Here is a 20,618-nt window from a genome sequence, read left to right on the forward strand (position 1 = left end):
TATTGACTTGGGGCTGCTAGATGAAATCAAAATCTGCTTGACTCCAAAATCATGTTGGTTATCACTGGAGGATAACATCTTTCCAGAGCGGGGTAACACTACCTGTGAAAATCTTGAATCCAAAGAAAGTCCTGAAGTCTCATTGTGGCCTAGGATTTCAGAGCCAGTAGTGACCTTCAGTGAAAGTGAAATAATACAGATTAAGTGAAAATGAAAGTTGCTCAGTCGTGTCCGACTCTTTGCGACCCCATGGACTGTATAGTCCAATTAGACTACATACACAATCACTTGCTCAAACTGGAAATAAGGTACTCTTCCCCATTTTGTTCTCTTCCATCTAACCTGTCACCAATCTTGCTAATCTGACCTACAGAATATTTTCCAGTCTGAATTATATGTCTTCATCTTCATGGTCACTGTCTTAGTCAAGGATGATCCTGTCATCTTCAACCTGAACTACTCTCACAGCCATTTAACTTTCTCCTTAAATCCTCCCCTCACTCTCCCTAGCTCTACTAGTCAGAGTGGTCTTTGGGCCAACATCAGTGTCACCCAGGGTCTTGTTAGAAATGTAGAACCTCAGACTCTCAGGCTCACTCCAGACACACAGAACCAGAATCTACATTGTCAAGTCTCCAGGGGATACCTCTGCACATTGCAGTAGAGTGAGTTGTGAAGTCTGTTTTGTAATTTGCTAGGGATGGGAGCAATGTGGATGGGGCAAAGGTGCAATCACTGACTTTATCGAAATTGGTTAAGAACAAAACAGTGTGAGAAAATCTGGTCTGCAGTACCACCAGAAGCTTTGGAGCCAGAAGACTCAATTTAACCTTCTTATTCAAACGATTAATTCTTCCCCTTATGATACTGTCTTTTATTTGAGGCACCCACCTTTCCCTGGGAAAAGCCATCCAGATGTATGTAGCTCTATCCTTAATTACTATTTTCTCCAGTGGCTTTTGCTCATTTTCTTCTCTTCCCTTTTTTTTACATCATCACTATCAAAGTGTGGGGCCTCATTGTCAGGGCAACTGGTCCTGGGATTTTCACAATTTTCCTAACACTGTAACTTCACTGGCTTCCTTTTGTTCTCACTATTGAAAGAATGAACATCACTCTACAGTGTAAGTTTTGTCCATGTCTCTATAAGTTTCACTGCTCTTCTGCCTAAGTATTTACACTAACTCATCTTCTCTCCACTGGTCAACCTTGTTTCCTTTCCTCCTCCTTTGACTTCTAATGGAGTCCTTCTCTGAATTTCTCCTCTGACTTTCTGTTTTAAAATATATTTGGATCATCACACTTCCCTGCTTCCAGTTCTTGCATTGCATTGCACTGTGCTTACATTTAAAAAAGTTTAACTTGGCTTCTCATGAACTTTGCAGGAATTCACCCTCGCCTGCTTGCTGCTGGCTCTCCTCTGTCACTTACTATCTCTGAAAACAAAGGTCTCTTTCTGTTCCTGAAACTCACCAATATACATACTCCTCTGTCCCCATCCTCTACCTTCTGCATGTTTGTGCATAACTTTTGTCCTCTTCGTATTTCTGTTTAAGAGAGAGCTTTTCTCTCGGTGGGCTTCTCTTGTGGCTCAGCTGGTAAAGAATCTGCCTGCAGTGCAGAAGACCTCAGTTTGATCCCTGGGTTGGAAAGATCCCTTGGAGAAGGGAAAGGCTACCCACTCCAGTATTCTGGCCTGGAGAATTCCATAGACTTATAGTCCATTAAGTTGCAAAGAGTTAGACACGACTGAGAGACTTTCACTTTCACTTTCCTCTCACTCTGCTATCCTTTCTTAGAGGACACTGAAGGTAACAGTAGGTAATCATCTCTAAGCCTGTATGTATTAGTTTGTTTAGACTTGAGATCCTATAAAAATATAGTCTGTTTCTATTTTGTTCATCATTATATACTGCCATGTAGATTGTAATCCATCGCTTCATTACAATCTATCTACCCATCTATCTATTGTTTCTAAGGAAAGGATCCAATCCAGTTTCTTCAATGGACAGTTGAGAAAACTGAAGTCCAGAAGGGTTAAGCTGACTGGATAAAAGGCCATAGTTTGGGGCATAGCAGGGCCAGATTTTCTGGCTCTCAATGGAATGTTTTCCATTACACCTCCACTGCATGTATGCAGCCTCAGAAATCTAAGACAGAGTCCTGCTAATTGGAAATGGCTTGGGAGATGTCAGCTTTGATCAGGTAACTCAACTCACCCTTCTGAAGTGATCATGGACGCTGGGCTCCACTGGCCAACAAAGCCAACAGTGTGAAAATGGCTGTATTTCACTGACTGAGGCCAGGAAGTCTGAGATAAATAAAGAAGGAATCCTTTGCACTGACTCATGAATCCACTCCAGCAAAGTTGGTGGAAGTGAAAGCAATAGTGGTAAACCAAAATCTGACTCACTGGCCACCAAGTCTGATTCCTCCTGCTGGGGAGTATCTGCTCTCAGGCTCCCCTGGCCAGCTTCTCAGCAAATCAAGAGATCCGGCATCCCACCCTGTCAGCCTCCATTGGCCTTCGTGGGTGATGGCTGCGGGTGAGGTGCCATGAGGAATGTGTCTCTCCCTCCCTCCACATTCAGGAGAGGCAGATCCAATAATGCAAATGGGGATGAAGAGAACATTTTTTTCCTGAGAACAAAAGAAAAAACAGTGTTTAAACCCCAAACTGGTGGATGCACTTAATCTTACCTATAGATTTGCTCATCAAATTAAGAAAATGTCTTTGTCCTAATAGCATGGATTGGGTCAGGTCAACATAGGTCTATTTCTCCAAGAACCTGCAACAACAGCAAAAAATCAAATAGAACAAGAAAGGCACTGTGCTCGGGAATTAGAATGCCAACACCACCACTAAGTACCAAAAATGAGGAAAATATTTATCCTAAAAGGACCCAGTTTACAATCTTGAGAGCCAGCACAGAACAATGAAGACAGTATTTGAAGACTTTCAGCAAAAATACATAAAATGTCAGTATAAAAGCAGTTATATCGCTAACTTTATTCACCTAGGACAGTGGTACCCAAGCTTTTTGGCACCAGGGACCAGTTTCATAGAAGAGAAAACAATTTTTCTGAGGATCCAGGCCAGGAACAGTTTCGGGACAATTCAAGCACATTACATTTATTGTGCACTTTATTTCTATTATTATTACATCAGCTCCACCTCAGATTATCAGGCATTAGATCCCAGAGGTTGGGGACCCCTGACCTAGGACATCTCCTGTGTTTCCTGCCGAGGACTATGATCTTGGGGGTGGGTTGGCCTGGGTCTAACCTGGCATGCAATAGGCACGGTGGTTAGATGGCTGCAGCTGTGAGACCCAGTACTGTGCAGTGGAGAACAGGAAAGCTGGAAATGACACCCACTGCCTGGGTGCACCTCTACCGTTCACCTTCCGTTGCTGAAAACACTCTGCTCCATTGAATCAGGCAACCACCCTTGCTCTAAACCAAAAACATATGTGGTTGGCATGTCCTTCTCAGCAGTGATAAGGATGGTTGCCTGTGCCATGGGATTGGCCATTCACAAACTGAACGTGGTCTGGAGGTGTCCCTGTGCTGAACAGGCCATGTAATGAGGGTTAATTGTGAGGTTAATAGAATGATAAACTTCACCGTCCTCAGCAGCTGCAGATAAAACTACAGCACAACCACTCACATGTGGAACTCATTTAGGGGCTGCCTCAACCTGGGCACCTATAAGAGCTAGTAATAGGAAGCACGTAATTGCATGTGTGGTATAAACAGCCTTTTAATGATAGCTCCAAAAAGCACTTCTTCCTGCTACATGATGCAAAGCATTCATGATTGGCCTGTATGTGATTTCTGAGGAATTAAAACAAGATTAGGGGCTTCCCTGGTGGCTCAGTGGTAAAGAATCACCTGCCAACGTGGGGGACACGGTTAGATCCCTGGACTGGGAAGATCCCACATGCCAAGGAGCAGCTAACCCCTTGTGCCACAACTATTGAACCTGTGCTCTACAGCCCAGGAGTCGCAGCTACTGAAGCCTACACACCCTAGAGCCTGTGCCCCGCAGTAAGAGAGGCCACTGTAATGAGAAGCCCACACACTGCAACTAGACAGCAGCCCCTGCTCACTGCAAGCAGAGAAAAGACTGAACAGCAATGAAAACCCAGCACAGCCAACAATAAATAACATTTTTAAAATTTAAAATAAAACCAGATTAGAAAGAGTATTGCAGCCAACCATGCTCTTCCATAATAAACCCTAATGAGGATTAATTAACCTTCCTGTTCACCAAGTGTTTACTGAGTGCTTAGTGCTCTGTGTGTGTGTGCACATGTGTGTATGTGTGTGTCATTGGTGAGAGAAGGCTAGACAGCTCTTGAAAACTCCCTGTTAGATATATGTATACTGCTCTGTCTCAGTTTGAAAGTTGACACCATTAATAGAGGCCACTCATTCTGAGCATCTGTGCAGACCCAGGCAAGAATAGTAGTTTTCATTACAAAAGATGAAAGTAAAGCAAGCAATAGAGATTGTTTAGATTTCTTTTTTATGAATGTGAAAAGCCAAGAAATAAACCATAGAGAGGATAAATAGCTTCCCTCGGCACTTTCCTGTTAGCTTCAGGTTGGTATGCAGATGGGATGGGAAGAGTAGCCACGGACAAGGCTTTCCCAGGGGCTGCACAGCGTGCTTGTTTACTTCTACAGATGACACACGTGGGAGGGACACGACGAAGGATGTGGCTGAGCTTTCAGAGGTAACAGTGAACATTCTGTACAAACAGCAAGCCAGTAGCATTTGTTCCACCAAGGAGAAGATGCCCCGTTGTGGTCAAAACCCAGTGAACTCGGTGGAGAGATACAAATTCCACTTCAAGTGGAATCCACTCCCTACTCCCCATGTCAATTGGACAAATCACTGGAATTCTCTGGAATTCGGTTCAGCTATTAATAAGATTATTCTTTAGACTAACTACATGATACAAATTTTCAAGAAAATGAATTAATTTGCTTCACTGCAGACCACAAAATTTTGAGACAAAGGAATTACGTCTCTTTATTAAAACTCTATGAAAAAAAGATATTCCTTTCTTTGAGGATTTATTGGTTAAGTGTGTTTAAGTCAAATAAATTATTTTATTATATGCCTTATTCAGACATTTTTTAAAGCGATTATTTTGAATGAGAGTGTACAATTCTACAAAAGCTAAAGCCTATCTTTTTCAATCACATTCAATTAACATCCAAATTGAATCTCCATTCCATGTGTTGATTTTGTTTTAAATCTTACAATAGTGTCTGGAAATACTAAATAATTTTTGAACTTCTATGTCAAACCCATTTATGACATTTTTTCCCATATACACATAAACTCATTTATTGACTTATCCATTAATTCAACGAATTTGTTTTTGTTTTTTCACACACTGTATGCTTGGAACTGTTCCAGGAGCTGGGTGACTCAGAAGAGAACAAAATCAAGTTTCTGTTCTTCTTAAGCTTACATTCTGGTCAGGGGTGGATAGGTTGGGAAAGATTATATACATAATTATATGTATAATCATTATATATACATATGTTTATACATATGTCACATGGGTGCTTAGTCGCTCAGTCATGTCCAACTACCTGTGACCTCATGGACTGTAGCCCGCCAGGCTCCTCTGTCCATGGGGATTCTCCAGGCCAGAATACTGGAGTGGGTTGCCATGCCCTCCTCCAGGGGATCTTCCCAACCCAAGGATCGAACCCAGATCTCCCACATTGCAGGCGATTTCTTTACCATCTGAGCCACCAGGGAAGCCCTGGTGATTATATATATTATATTATCATTATATGTATGTTTATATATCTCATTATATATACATATATTTACATACATATCTGTATATGGGTGTCTAAGTGTGTATGTATCTATGTATCTATGTAATTACCTATCAACCTAACTTCTGATTTGTAGCTACTGGTAGGACTCTGAAATTTTAAAAAGTTTCCCCTTTTTGGTAAAAAAAAAAAAAAATTAAGGTGTTCTTCTGCGTTGACTTATAACGGAGCTGGAGGACAGGGCTTAGCCAGCAGAGCAGGAAGAGCCCTCGCTCCTGGCTTGCCTCCTACTCCAGGCTGCCCATCTATCAGGCACAACTGGGACCACCATACATGCTGGTGTTGCTGAGAATGATGTGCAGGAAAGCGCTGTTCAATATGGGGTGGTGAGGGAAGGACTCTTGAATAAGGTGACATTTAGACAGAGACCTGTGGGAGGAGGGGGCAGACCCTGCAGATCTCTGGAAGAAGCACATTCTAGGCTGAGGGAGGTGTGTTCTCAGAAAAGCAAGGGAGCCGGGGTCCCACTGAGTGAGAGGCAGCAGAGAATTCAAGTCATGAAGAGACCTTTTGTTCTGGGAAATGGAAAGCCACTGACAGGTTTGGAGCAGAGAAATGATACAGTCCCACTTATTTAAGAGGATCCCTCTGAGCTATTGCATGAAGGACAGACTGTGGGGTGGGGGAGGGCAGGTGGAAGTAGGGAGGTCAGTGCAGAATTTACCACAATAGTGCGAGTGAGAGGTAATGGTTTAGATAAACATAATATTGGAGGAGGTGATGATAAGCAGTCCTAATGTAAATATATTCTGAGGAAAAGAAAGAAAGAGGGGAGTCAAGAGAGTTCATCGCTTTTGAAGAATCAACTGAATGAATACAGAGTTGCCACTGATGGAGATGAGGAACTCCTGAGGTTGGGAGTAGGTTTTGGGGGGGAAATCAAGAGTTTGGTTTTGATTGTATGACGTTGAGTTGCCTCTGTGGACACCCATGTGGAGATATCAAATAGGCAATAATATCTCAAGTTCAGAGGAGAGGCTGGAGCCAGAGAGTACAGTAACAGCCTCGTGTTGTTACCACTTAGGGACGTCGAATCTTCCAGCTGGTTCTCAGTGACCTTGTTCTGGAAGATTTTGCTATCTGGAGTTTATTCACACATATTCAGGGGCTTAAAGAATACTCCCTGGGTAACTGATTCTCTCAACTTGTTTAGAGAATGTGGAGGCTCTAAAAAGTTATTTTGCCTTCTTCTCATTAAAAAATACGACTCTTCTATCAGGGGTGCAAGTCAGACTATGCAGTAACGATGAAAAGTGTATTCTCCTTTAAAAAGCATTCCAGGACCTTCAGAGAGAGAGTATTGCATTCTTTCAGGAATATGTTAACCTCCAAAAGGTCTGCATCTGAAAGACAGAGTGTGGCACAGCCTGTTCTCCCTTCTCCTACCATCCATGCATATCCATCTTTGGTGTATGGTCCAAATTATACCTCCTGCACCAATAATGCCTTTGACAGCCATTATAATCATGTCTGCTTTCTCCTCTGATCGCTTACATTACCTGGTCTGTAAGCTTATACTTATTCTTTTCTGACTGTCCCATGGATATGTCCCATGTCTCTGAATGGATATGCCCCATACTACATTTGTGTTTTTCAGAAGCTGACCTCTTGGCCTCAGTTTCCTCATCTGTAAGGAAGTTGAAAGCCTAGCATGCACGCTATGACATGAACCTACAACATGCAGCCTTGCAGCTGTGTTATGTATATTCTAACATTAGTGGAAAGCATTCTACGTGTTACTGCTCAACAAATGGTAGATACAATTCATGAATATGTACATATGATTATTTTTACTCCTTCAGTATTTTTATGCATTTGTCTTTTTTTCCCATCTTTACGATGACATATCATGTAATAGGATGTAAGAACTCTCGTGTTGTGAGAAGAATTAAAAATGAATAAATAAAAGAGGGACTTTTGAGGTAATTATATATTACCCTGAAAGAATAAAATGTATTCTTTTGAAATGGCAACTTACATAGAAAATTTTGGAAGACTCACCAATTTGGAAATACTTATGCTGTATCCAAAACAAAAAGACTACTACTACAATTTTCAAAAGCAGTAGTAATCTAACAAGTAAAAACATCAAAAGAAATTAACCTTCTTAAGGCTTTTGCATAAACAGTAGCTAAACTCACATTTTAAAAATGTATTAGTCAAAATACATAATGGTAAACTACAGGTAGTTAAAATATAAATCTTGTGAAATTAAAAAGAAAAAATTAGAAGCTAAAAATTATTTTCCCTAAATGACTCAGAAGGAAAAGCTATATTAGTAAGTGAATTTTTCTTGCTGAAGTAAGAAAGCGTGGCAATTCAAATAAATTTTCTCTTATAGTATATCAAGATACTTAAGCTGACCTTCAAAGAAAGCCAGACTTAAAATAACCTGAGCCCAACTACATTTTCATCAGAGCTACGCTGCTCTATTACCTTAACCATCATTCATCGTCTAAGTCAAACAGTTTATAGAGCGAGAACATGAATTCTAGCCCTGAGTCAGGACTGCTATCAATGAGTTTGGAGGTTTACATTCTGTTGGTGTGAGGTCACTGTTTGCTGTCACTAGTGATCAATGACCCAGCCCTGGGCTGTCTTACTGACTTTAGCAAATTTCCTAGTTTTAACAGTTTACTCACAAATCTTAGAAAATGATTTTCTATTGAAATTCACCAAATCACATGTTGGTGATTTTTAAAATAGCAAACTATTTTCAAACACAGTAGTAATCTAAATTGCCATCCAAACAGTTGGTATTTTAGAAACAGTGATTGATGAAACAGATGGGAAAGGATTATTTCTATAAATAAACAGAGACTTAAAACCTTTTAGCAAGATCATTCATATTACCCCGTTTAATCTCTTATGGCAATTGTTCTAGTCTTTTGGCAATTTGACAATCTCTTCCAGTGACTGTGAAGGTATTATTTTATTCCCCACAAAGAACTGGGAGTACTATGGTTAATATTTTACTGAATTGTGGGAAAGTAGTAGGTTTTTCTCAGTCCCAAAGGGTACTGACATTTTAACCCACTTATCTCTGATTTATTCAAGTTCTTGACAGTGCCAAAAGAAGGATGCATTTTGCCTGAAGGATCTATAGTTAAGGCAATTTGACATATGCTTTTCTTGTCTCTGAAGGGGGTGGTACCAGCTGTACAATTGCCATTTCATGGTACAGCAGTCACAAGATTATTTCTCAGATGGTGAAGTTTTGTGCCACCACAGAATTTTGAAGATCTATTAAAACAGTAAAATTATTTTAAAATGATTTTACATTACATTCCACATTTTTGTGGGAAAGCACTCAAAACTTCAACCTAAAATTATAATCAGAAATTATCCAAAAGTTGAATTGGGGGAAATGTCCAATGATACATGACAGGGTAAATATAGTAGCTAAGATGTTTATTAGAGAGTAACCTATTTCATCAATACATTTCTCATATTGATTTTCTTCTTTAGCTGCTAACCATAAGATGGGACACTCCCAAAGAATTTTCTTATCATTTTTTAAAAGAAAATTCATGATTATGTGATGTACATGAATTTGTGAATTTATGATTTACATGATTAGGCTGGGTACCCTTTAGTTAAAAGATAATTGAATCCTCCTCTCTGGCTCTCCCATCTGGTCACCAGAGTAGCATCCCGGGAGAGCAAGTTCCCGCATGTGGTCTTATGGAAGAGTGATGGATTTTGTCTTCAAATAGGCATCGCAGATATTCTCACAGAAATGTAGTATGAAACTGTTGCATGATATTGAGTTGGCCAAAAAGGTCACTCAGGTTTTTCCATACAAGCATACAGAAAAACCAGAACAAACTTTTTGGCCAACCCAGCACTATGTAGTTCAACCTCCTGTGGATTTCCTAGAGTTACAACACATATTCTTCACAATTTGAGGCAGCTGTCTGATAAATGTGAGTTCTAGGTTAGAAAAAGATGGGACAGAGTTTAAAGGGGCTGGATAAATCCATCACTAATGCTGGAAAAATAGCTCAGACACCATGCCTTCTTGATAAGAGAATCACGCATCACTAATTCTGTAAATAAAAAGACCAGTCTATGGCAATTTTAGTCTCTAAGTTTTAATGGGGAGAGTGGTATTTTGAAAGTTCTTAAAAATAATGTTTTTCAGCCTTAGATGCATTAGATGCAGAATAAATGAAACATGCTAAGAGTTCAAGCAAAACTGATTCTTTTTTGCATCTGCTTTTTAATTTGATTTATAATAAAGAGAAATGCAAATACAATGCTGTGTCTGCATTTTGTTTATCATCCTCAGGATCCTAGGAAATATTGCATAAATGAATCATTTTTCTTTTGAATCGTATTACTAAAATGAAGTGACTGCATTTCATATATATATATATATATATATTTACTCTACGTGTTTAAGTAAATGTTGCACCTCTGTGTATCTACCTTCTGATACTGTCAATTAATTTTAATACTGACCCTTGATCACATCATAGTGGTAATCTTTTTGTCATTTTATAAGCCACATAATTATTACATGATTATAATTTTTTAAATGGAAAGCAATCATATTGCTCAAAATATTCATAAAGTGCTACTTTAAAATGTAGATTTGGCTGTTTTAAAAACAAAATTATTTCCAAAAGAATGAACAATTTTTAATTCTGCTGAGAAATACTATGAAAAGAATTTCTGGGAAAATTGTAAGTAATAGCAATATTACTATAATTGCAAAAACTCTAGCTGATAAAAGAGAAAAAAATTCATTTGATGTAAAAATTTCACTACATTTGTGGAAAGCCAAGATACATTCCTGTATATCACCCTTCTTTTTTGGTGTAGGAGTTCCCTGATACAGATGTAAAACCTAGAGTTTTTCAAAGAGTGACATCCAGAACGCTAATAAACATAGAACAGTATGACTGAGGTACTTCTAGAATCCACTGAAGCATCAGTCTCAATCCCTGCCTTGTGTTAAGTGTGGGCTTTCTCTCTTCCCACTTGCCTGGAGTGAATCCTGAGACCTTCAGTTTCTTCAGAGTAGCAAGTGTTTCCAAAATGCCAGTCTCTTCAGCAACTGAAATTCAAAGTTCTTCTCCTCTTGTACCCCCACTTGCCAACAAGGGGTAATAAGTTTGGGTTTGCATGTCTTTGGTTGTGTTGCAGCAGGTGTGGGTGGGAAGTAAGAGGGAAGGAATGAGTTGCATGTAGCTCTTATGTCATGGAAAATGTCCAGGGAACTGCACTGACAGGCTAGCCACGAAGAAAGTTAAGGTGTTTCCTGTCTTACAGAGGTGAGCTCCTCTGGTTCTCCATTCTCTTTCTCCATCTTATTTATGATTAAAATATAAAATTAAAAACTGAGTGTGGTTTTCATTCCCCCACTGTCAATACCACTTCTCCAAAAAAAAAAAAAAAAAATTGTATCCTTTTTGAATAAACTAGGAAAGTTAGAATTTCCGATCATTATATATGGCTGCCCCTCTTCCTGCCATTTCTTCATCACAATTTCACAATTTTTTTTTCATAGAACTCATAAATGTTTTTCATAGAGCTCTCAAAATGTTTTATTTTTTTAATTTCTTATTTTTATTTTTTTGCCAAAATGTAATAGCAGAGCACATCCAAAGAATCTATCTCAATCTCTAATACATGTAATAATTTTCCATATAGCAGAGAAGAAAACTGTCCATTCAACATTTCTTTGAGTGAGTTGTGAGAGGAAATATGAGAGGAAGGTTAAAAAGAAAGGGTTCAGATTTTATTTCTATATCATCTATTTGACTTCTCAGCTAAGATAGAATTTAAGACACTACAAATCAAGTTATAGTTGAAAGAAAGAGTATTGATTTTTTTTTTAACTGGGTTGGCCAAAAAGTTCATTTGGGTCCATATCTTACAGAAAAACACGAGTGAACTGTTTGGCTGACATGAACGAACTTTTTGGCCAACCCAATAGTTTCTTTTAAACCAGATTTCTCACTTTTATTTTCTATAGGGGAAAAAAAGTACTTTTTAACAATTCATACTCATGGAAGAAGATCAATATGGAATTTTCCATTTCCTTACTACTACAGTAAATTTTAGGCCTCTAACACTGGTGAATCATAGTCATTTAATTAATAAATTTGGGGAAATATTTTCTCATATTTTCTAATAGTTTTACATTTTAGAATAAAAAAGAGTTTAGTCCTTTAAAATGTTTTATACTTGATAAGTCTTCTATTTTTCAATTTTATTTTCCAGTTCAGGAATGTGAAACAGCTCAGTAGGAAATATAATAAGTATTTGCCTGTGGATAACTGGCCTTGATTTCTATATTAGCCACTAGGGAAAGGGAGTGTGATAACCTTCTAGATATTATTTTAGCACATCACACATCTGCCCCATAATCTACATACTGTAATTGCTAGTGTCTGCACGGAGCTTGTCATAATAAATGTTTCCAAGTGTCAGGATCAAGGTTCTTTTTAAAAGGCTACTAATTGCAACACATTTAGAAGAAAGGGAGGAACAATGCTTGTGAGGAGTAATAGAAAGCTGAAACTGGATGAAAGCCTAGAGGATTGCACAGGTGCCCCTGGGAGTTGATGAGAGAGCCAGGGCCAGAGCGTCAAGATACATTTTGACCCTACAAGAAACTATTCACTAGAACTGTACACGTCCATATCATTACTAAACATTAATAGCTGCTAGGTGCTGGGCAATGTTCTTGTCACTGGCAATCAAAAATGAAAACATGGGGCTTCCCTGATGGCCCAGTGTTAGGACTCTACGCTTTTCACTGCTGAGGGCACAGGTTCAATCCCTGATGGGGGAACTAAGATCCCACAGGCCATATGGTGTGGCAAAAAAAATTAATTAATTCAATAAATTAAAAATAAAGTGAAAACACGTAACAATCTCTAAGGAATATCAAGAAAATGAGATACAAAAGACAAGAGAGAAGGGACAAGTCAAATCAGTGAGTGACGTGGAGACTCTGAGTGGGGTGAGGCCAAGAAGCATACATGGGGCTCGAAATAAAGGGATGACAGAGAGGCAGCCTTTGTGTTGTGCTCAGAAGGGAATGTCACACATGTGTAGGCTGAAGGAAGTATGGGAAACTCCCCCAAAATAAAAACATGAGAGAAACTAATCAGAAAGTGGACCACAGGTATAAATAGACAGGTTTACAGAAAATGAAACTCAAAATACCTATGGAAAAATAAAACATGGCTCAGTCTCAGTAATCAAGGACCCAAAAACAAGAAGATACCACATTATTTCTATTAGATGTGGTGCTTGGGGTGGAGGAGTGTCTGACAACAACAATACATGTTGGGAGGATATAAAGAGAGAAATTCTCAACTGTGCCGGGGGGAGTGTAAATTACTACAATTTGGAAAAGAATTTGGCACCATACTGAGAATTTAAAATATGCCTGTGCTATGACCCAGAAATTTCTCTGCTAGCTGTCTTCCCTAGAGAAATTCTTGCACACATACACCTATACACATGCATCAAGTTCACTGAAGCATTGCAACAACACACACTGAACAGCAGTCTTTGAGAGAACAGACTTTTAAATCATCCTGCCATTGCCTGATTCTGGTCTCAGACATAGCAAGGCAGAAACTTTAGCTCTTTTACTAATTTTTCGCATTTTGGATTCATTTCTTTGCTGTGGAGATATTTCTCTTATATTTAAGTGTGCCTATGTCCTTTTGGTTTTCTATTTTTATATTTTATTCATCGTGGCTGTTTTCATCTCTACCTAGAAGCACCAAAACTAAATTTCAAATATATAGCTTCACTCAAAAATTGGGGAAGCATCTCTGTAGACTAGAAATGGAAGAAAAACACAGCAGTAAGTGGAGGTCGAAGGTGAAGATTTACTCGACTGTGGGTGTAGCAACAGGAAGACATAGCCCGAAATTCCATTTTTGTGTAGTGAGTGACTTTGAGTGTGTCTCATATATCCTGTGGGGCCAAAAACTGACTCATCGACAAAATTAGGATTCCAAAGAGCATCCCACCAAGAAACGGAGGCAGAAAGCGTGGCTCAGGCTGAACCAGCAAAGACTTTCTCACTGGTGGTAAAACAAAAGGGAAACCCCCACACACACATGCACTTCCAGACATGCACAGTCAGTCTAAAGTGATAAGGCTGTGTCCGGTGATTCACAAGGGAAGAAAAAAAATCACCTTTGGGAATTGTCAAACCCTTTGCTAAGCTGACCGTCAAAAGTTTATAATGGGCACCGATGGCTGACTTTCAATTAAAATGGGCGCGAAGTATGGTTTTGTTTTTCTCTGAGAGCTTTAGTCAGCTTGGGCTGCCACAACAGAATATAATAGACATAGCAGATTGAGCAACAGAAATTTATTTTTCACACCCTGGAGGATGGGAAGCTCTGGTGAGGGATCTCTTCCCAGTTTAGAAACAGTGGTCCTAGAGAGAAAGTTCTTCAGCGTCTCTATGTATGAAAGCACTAGACCCCTCAGCCCAGGGCCCTGCTCTCATGAGCTCATCTAACCCTAGTCACTTCCCCCAAAAAAACCCATCTCCAAAGACCATCATGCTGGGGATTAGGACATCACATAAGGGTTCTGAGGGAACACAAATAGTTCATAACACTGAGTTTGATTTTATTTTATATCCCAAATCTACCAGATATTAGAAAGTAAATTTCAAACAATCGTGAGTAATCTCTGCCCACTAACGGTATATCCCACATCGTTCTATATTCTGGGTCTAAATTCCAAGGGCTGACATAGGATTATATCAGGACTTGAGAGAGGTGAGCGTATAGGGACATCAATATTTGTTCTCTCTCCAGATGACATCTTTGAAATGTCTTTATTCTCATTTCTTAAACAAACAAACATCTGGCCCCAAACCCAATAAGACCAGCAGAAGCCCAGTGGAGAAAACAGACTTCTACCCTCAATAGGCTGTGTAGAGGTATTCCAGCATTCCTGCCTCCCATCCCATGGTGTCGGTGGAGACTACATGGGCAGCCTAGACTTCTATCCTCACCCAGGAGTAACAAGACAATCCTTACCCTCCTGATGGGTTGTTGTATGGGGAGACCCATGGGAGAGTCAAGTCAGTCACCATTGCCAGTGGTACTGAAGCCACCCCCTCACCACGGTGTCAGTAGGGACCACACAGGGAGCTGGAATTCAACCCTACCTACAAGGTCATGTAGCAAGGCAGTACCCACAGAAGTATTTCAAAGAGGTCATGGTTGAGGAGGACATCCCTAGCAACAATTTGATACAAAAAACATTGAAAAAGTGAGTCAGTCTTGATGGGCATGAGTCACAGATAAAGGTTCCAGAGTCAAGTGGTAATAGAAGGCAAGAAGGTAGCATGTGACTGCCTAAAGAATTTGGGTAAAAGTGAGAAAAGAAAAGAGGTAGAACTAAGGTTGCATGTGCATGTTAAGTCACTTCAGTGTGTCTGACTCTTTTCGAGGCTATGAGCCTGCCAGGCTCCTCTGTCCATGCGGTTCTCCAGGCAAGAATACTGGAGTAGATTGCTATGCCCTCCTCCAGGGGATCTTTCTGACTCATGGATTCAACCCACCTCTCCTGTGGTTTCTGCATTGCAGGTGGATTCTTTGCACCCTAGCTGAATGTACTTCTTATGCAACTAAGGTTAGCTAGGTTCAATAACAGAAATATAGGATCATGGGATGAATGGAGTGTCTTCCTTTCCCAATGCGTAGGAGCCCGGGAACACACTCCCTGGTGCCAACAACTTCTGGGTGTACAAATTCTGGTACATTGATCTATATCCTCAACTTGTCCCTGAATAAAAGGTGTTATTTAATATGTGCTACCATCTCTTTCATTTATCTCCCCCCGCCACCTCCTTATCGTGGGGGGGTAGGGGAAGTAGATTTTAATCAAACTTAAAACAAAGGCTAGAAAGAAATTATTAATGCTAATTCTGTTCAAAGGCTAGAGAAAATCCTTTGTAAAAATTCTGGATGCTAATATAGTAAATTTATGTTTGTTGATGTTCAGTCACTCAGTCTGTCTCTTTGCGACCCCATGGACTGCAGCACACCAGGCTTCCCTGTCCATCACCAACTCCCAGAGCTGGCTCAAACTCATGTCCATTGAGTCAGTGATGCCATCCAGCCATCTCATTCTCTGTCATCCCCTTCTCCTCCTGCCTTGAATCTTTCCCAGCATCAGGGTCTTTTCCAATGAGTCAGGTCTTCACATCAGGTGGCCAAATTATTGGAGCTTCAGCATCAGTCCTTCCAATGAATATTCAGGATCGATTTCTTTTAGGATTAACTGGTTTATCTCCTTCAGTCTCCCTCTCTTCAGGGACTCTGAAGAGTCTTCTCCAACACCACAGTTCAAAAGCATAGACAGCCTTCTTTAATTTTCACTTGAAGGATTTTATGTTTCTTCGAATTTTCTAAAGACTTTTCCTGCAGTGAAGCATTCTCTTTTTCATTTTTTTCCAGCTTTACTGAGGTATAACTGAGGACTAAAATAACATTTAATGTGTACAACGTGATGATATATGTACACATTGTGAACAGTGAAGCATTCTTGACTAAGATTAAATAAATGGAGTGATCAGTTGGACTTATACCCTTTTTAGCCTCATCTCTATGTTTTAAATGCCTCCACTTCACCTGTTCAACAAGGTCTGTTTTTTGTTAACTGAGGATTTCTCATGACTCTAAAATGTTATCTACGAAAAGTTCCTCAATCCAAAAATTTTCAAAAAGCTAATGTGTCTTATTACCAGGCATTTAGGCTCAGGTTAAATTCTTTAAATATAACCACTTTAAATTGACCTTGTCTTTTAATGAGCAGAATAAATAATGTAAGTGTCATATAAATCTCCACTGAGTGTCACAAAGTTTGAGACTTGAATTCAATCAGTCACTTCAGTCGCTCAGTCATGTCTGCGACCCGATGAACCGCAGCACGCCAGGCCTCTCTGTGCATCACCAACTCCCAGAGTCCACCCAAACCCATGTCCATTAAGTTGATGATGCCATCCAGCCATCTCATCCTCTGTCGTCCCCTTCTTCTCCTGCCCTCAATCTTTCCCAGCATCAAGGTCTTTTCCAATGAGTCAGCTCTTCGCATGAGGTGGCCAAAGTATTGGAGTTTCAGCTTCAACATCAGTCCTTCCAATGAACATCCAGGACTGATCTCCTTTAGGAGGGACTGGTTGGATCTCCTTGCAGTCCAAGGGACTCTCAAGAGTCTTCTCCAACACCACAGTTCAAAAGCATCAATTCTTCGGTGCTCAGCTTTCTTTATAGTCCAACTCTCACATCCATACATGAACACTGGAAAAACCATAGCTTTGACTAGACAGACCTTTGTTGGCAAGGTAATGGCTCTGTTTTTTAATATGCTATCTAGGTTGGTCATAACTTTCCTTCCAAGGAGTAAGCGTCTTTTAATTTCATGGCTGCAATCACCACCTGCAGTGATTTTGGAGCCCAGAAAAAAAAGTCAGCCACTGTTTCCACTGTTTCCACATCTATCTGCCATGAAATGATGGGACCAGATGCCATGATCTTAGTTTTCTGAATGTTGAGCTTTAAACCAACTTTTTCACTCTCCTCTTTCACTTTCATCAAGAGGCTCTTTAGGTCTTCTTCACTTTCTGCCATAAGGGTGGTGTCATCTGCATATGTGAGGTGATTGATATTTCTCCTGGCAATCTTGATTCCAGCTTGTGCTTCTTCCAGCCCAGCGTTTCTCATGATGTACTCTGCATAGAAGTTAAATAAGCAGGGTGACAATATACAGCCTTGACATACTCCTTTTCCTATTTGGAACCAGTCTGTTGTTCCATGTCCAGTTCTAACTGTTGCTTCTGACCTGCATACAAGTTTCTCAAGAGGCAGGTCAGGTGGTCTGGTATTTCCATCTCTTTCAGAATTTTCCACAGTTTATTGTGATCCACACAGTCAAAGGCTTTGGCATAGTCAATAAAGCAGAGGTAGATGTTTTTCTGGAACTCTCTTGCTTTTTCGATGATCCAGCGGATGTTGGCAATTTGATCTCTGGTTCCTCTGCCTTTTCTAAAACCAGCTTGAATTGAATATTGTACAACTAATTATGGGTTTCCCTGGTAGCTCAGCTTGTAAAGAATCCACCTGCAATGCAGGAGAACCCAGTTCCATTCCTGGGTCTGGAAGATCTGCTGGAGAAGGGATTGGCTACCCACTCCAGTATTCTTGGGCTTTTCTGGTGGCTCTGACAGTTAAGAATCTGCCTGCAATGCATGGGTCTTGGGTTCGATCCCTGGGTTGGAAAGATCCCCTGGAGGAGGGCATGGCAACCCACTCCAGTGTTCTTGCCTGGAGAATCCCCATGGACATAGGAGCCTGGCAGGCTACAGTCCATGGGGTCACAAAGAGTTGGACTCAACTGAGCAACTAAACACAAGCAGCACAGCACAACTAATTATAGTAATCAGTTTCAGGATATACATAGTATTTAAATGAAATAAGGAATCTATACCCTTTCCTTGTGACTAATCTAGAATTTGAAGCTAGGTACCCAGGGGTAAATAGGAACCATTTCCTACTGAGCTTCTTCATATTAATGAGTGAAGCAGTTAAAGGATTGATTATGCTTCTCTTACAGGAAATGAACCAATGAGAATTAGTAGGATCCCAAGCATGTGGACAAATACCAATAGAGAAAAAAAAAAATAGAGCAATATATTTGCATTATCTACCGGGGATTTGAAATCTAAGACAGGTAAGGAAGACGCATGCAGAAACAGATAATGGCTACTGCAGGATGGTTATTTTCAGTAAAGCACGATTTATTGTCTTTTACATCAAAATGGATTTCCTCTGGAAGAAAAGTACCCTCTTGCTTTCTAGAGTATCGTATGTAAGAGAAACATTTTAATTTCAACTCCCTCAGTGACAGTGACCCCTCTGCCCTCTCCATTTTATAAATTATTGACAAAGCGTCAAGAAGATTCCAATTGTGCAACAGCTAATTGGCCCCTCTGGTCATTTCTCAACAGCCCTGAAAAGTTCATTGGTTTTAGATAAAGACTTTCCCGGAGTTGCAGGCTCAGGCATTCTGAGAGTTTGAATAAGTTTGTGTTCTTTATTTGCTTTTTAAATACAACATTTTGAGGCCAAGGCTTGGCAAAGAGCTATGAGGTTGGGATATTTGCTTGCTAAGGAAAAAATGAGAACTCGAATTGGTATTTTAAATGAAATTAAATTTGAAATGTATATTGTAAAGCAAAAATAGGCTTTAGCTGATCTTAATATAAGGGAAAAAATGAATGTTTATATAAACTGAATGTTGATGAAGCTATTATGAGGAAAGACTTAAAGGTAACAATATTTAAATAAAATATCGTCATCCTCAAGCACGTCTTAAAATGTATTTTAGAAGCATTAAACTGGTATCAAGACTTTGACTTTCAGTATGCATTTTTTTCTATGTAAAAAAAGAAAAAGGCTTTTTGCTGTGAAGTGGTTGAATGTAGGATGAAAATGCTTACAGCTTATATTTGAAATGAAATATTTTCCAGTCTTACTGGAATTTTATTTTGGTTGAGAATTGCAATGACGAATCAACCCCTCTCCTCTAGCTCTCCGCTACCTGTGACCCCTGAATTGTATGAAGTACATCCCTGAACCTGTGGAATGAAGATGGGTGTTTCAGTCCACTTATTGGACTCAAAGTCATCACATCTATGACTAAAACTGAAATGCAATTCTTTGCCAGCTTTCGTTTCCATATACATTGTTTTTCCACTGTAGTGCTGTTAAATAAATTGTGTTCTTTGTGTGTGTGTGTACAAAGATAAGTAGAAGAGATTGAAGCAATTTTCCCATTTCTTACCTCTGCAAATTTCCTTTTTTAAGAATATTATATCAGTTGTTTTTAACAATAAGGTCTCAGAAGCTATATCAAGTACTTTATTAGAATATGTTCAAGAATTTTCTGCTTATCTCAATATAAGATTTACTCTGGGATGTAACTATTTTTTTCTATTTTGTCTTTTTTAAACCTTTTATTTCCCTCACCTGCTAAAGTTTCTATTAACTGATAGGTAATTCATGCAGATGGAAAGAAACACAAAGGGAAATTTAGGTGGAAAAGAAAAATTTCAAAGAGGGAAAAACAAAATGAGAAGAAAAAGCATATTTGAAAATTTCATAAAATTATTTCCATATTCAGGTCCACAATATTTTAAAAGATTAATGTTTCTCAAACATTCTCCCAGGCAGTATATTCTCAAAGCAATCCTTTTCGGAAAAGAAGAAAATAAAAGGAGTAAGTTTTATATTACTCCAACCCTACTTCAAATGAAGACTTTTTTTGAAACTCTAAATAAGAGTAGAAACACATCTGAAATTATGTTCAGAATGTATAGCAAGGAAAATCAAACAGAGGCATTACTCATAGTCTAAGAGTTAAAAATTAATGTATTTAGGAAACACAGGCAATTATCCATTCTCATCTAGACCTCAAACTGTCATTTGGGAATCCTCCCACCATTCCAAGCTATACTACACACTACACAGTGCAATGTTATACACAGAACACAGCTTCATTTCTCTGCTATCTGTTGCATACATCCAGCACATACAAAGGACACTGGTATTTCTATCCTTTCTGGAGTTTTAAACTATAAATACTGAAAGTGTAAATGTCTGAAAGCAGACATTTATACTTCTTATTTACCTTAGCATTTCAAAGCTTCCCAAAATTATGGACATATTTCCATATTTTCAGTAAAAATCAACT

General features: G+C 39.3%; 1 long non-coding RNA gene across 1 annotated transcript in view; it reads right to left on the minus strand.

Annotated features, from left to right (window-relative positions):
• Positions 1 to 20,618, minus strand: part of LOC145531340 (uncharacterized) — a 99,416-nt gene that overhangs the window by 59,376 nt on the left and 19,422 nt on the right. Inside the window, exons 2-4 of the long non-coding RNA XR_014072365.1 lie at positions 2,414 to 2,640; positions 2,220 to 2,311; positions 103 to 174 (exon numbers count right to left, since the gene is read on the minus strand). This is a non-coding gene — a long non-coding RNA (uncharacterized LOC145531340). The remainder of the gene's footprint in view (positions 1 to 102; positions 175 to 2,219; positions 2,312 to 2,413; positions 2,641 to 20,618) is intronic.

This window comes from Giraffa tippelskirchi, chromosome 13, assembly GCF_054371585.1.
Source record: "Giraffa tippelskirchi isolate mGirTip1 chromosome 13, T2T-mGirTip1v1.2.pri, whole genome shotgun sequence".
NCBI lineage: Eukaryota > Metazoa > Chordata > Mammalia > Artiodactyla > Giraffidae > Giraffa > Giraffa tippelskirchi.